The sequence below is a fragment of the Kryptolebias marmoratus genome, linkage group LG18 (assembly GCF_001649575.2).
Source record: "Kryptolebias marmoratus isolate JLee-2015 linkage group LG18, ASM164957v2, whole genome shotgun sequence".
Lineage (NCBI taxonomy): Eukaryota > Metazoa > Chordata > Actinopteri > Cyprinodontiformes > Rivulidae > Kryptolebias > Kryptolebias marmoratus.
The window spans coordinates 18,662,241-18,663,616 of NC_051447.1; positions in this window are offsets into that span (position 1 = coordinate 18,662,241).

The window sequence follows — 1,376 nt, forward strand, 5'->3', positions numbered from 1 at the left end:
TGTCCTCTGCTGTCCTCTGCTGTCCTCTGCTGTCCTCTGCTGCTTTAAGATTTGTTTCATTCAAACTCCTCCATTAATTCAGGAGATATTGTGCTAACAGACACACACACACATATATATATATGAGTGTGCGTCAGAGTTGTTCAAACAAGCTAAACAGCTAAAGTCACAAAAAGTGTAGCTAAAAGCTAAAATCAACTAAACTGTAGCTAAAAGCTAAAGTCAACAGGCTGTAGCTAAAGCTAAAGTCAACAGGCTTTAGCTAAAAGCTAAAATCAACTAAACTGTAGCTAAAAGCTAAAGTCAACAGGCTGTAGCTAAAGCTAAAGTCAACAGGCTGTAGCTAAAAGCTAAAATCAACTAAACTGTAGCTAAGAGCTAAAATCAACAGGCTGTAGCTAAAAGCTAAATTCATTCCTGCTTCTTGCTTTTGGCTGTTGATGAATATTAGATTCTGATTCTTCATCAGTGGAATAAATAATCTTTTCTGAAGTTTTTAGTGTTTATTTAAATAATATTGTCAAAAAATGTTTATTATTTTATCCCTGAAGCATAAAACTGTGTTCAGTGTCGTTCTTCAGGGATCCTGATGAGTTAAAGTTCTTCTGTTTACTGAGTTTAGTTTAGTTTAGTTTAGTTTAGTTTAACAGGATTTTCCTCAAGAGCCGAAAACAAACAATAATAGAGTCAGATGAACTTTACTGCAGAGATGTTTTCCTAACAGGACATATATAACTCTGTATAATCCTTAAATCTCCATGGTGACGTGTCAGCCATGTTGAAATGTTATTTTATGGCTGTAGTTCAGTTTTCTCACCACCAGATGGCGCCACGGTTCAACCAGGGCTTTCAGAGTCTGTTTAGGTTGGAAAATGAAGACATTTAGTCTTTTTTCCATCCAGCAGATGGAGACAAACACTTAAACCCTGAAGTTTATTAAAACTCAGATCTGCTGGTTATAAAGCAGAAATCAGAGACGCTCGTTAACGTTAAAAGCACTGATTTGTTGTCATATAAAAGAAAAAATGATGATTTTTATTCTGTTTGGAACGTTTTCTGCACCAGTGGTGACAGATATTCTTTATTTGCTGCTCGCCACCAAAAGGTAAGAAGTGGGTGATAATGTTTTCTGCCTGCTTGCTTTTATGTCTTTTAGGGAAATATAACTGTACAATACAACAAATTAATTTTTGGTTTAAAGATACCGAGCTGAAGTTTGGTGTTTTAGTAGCTGAGGCTGATTCACAGACTCGTAGATCGAGCTTTATTGTCTTTGACCAAAACTAATCGAAGTACATCGGTTAAAACTCTGGCATGGAAGGCGGTGGGCGAAGTGTGGGCGAGGTGTGGGTGAGGTGTGGGCGAAGTGTGGGCGA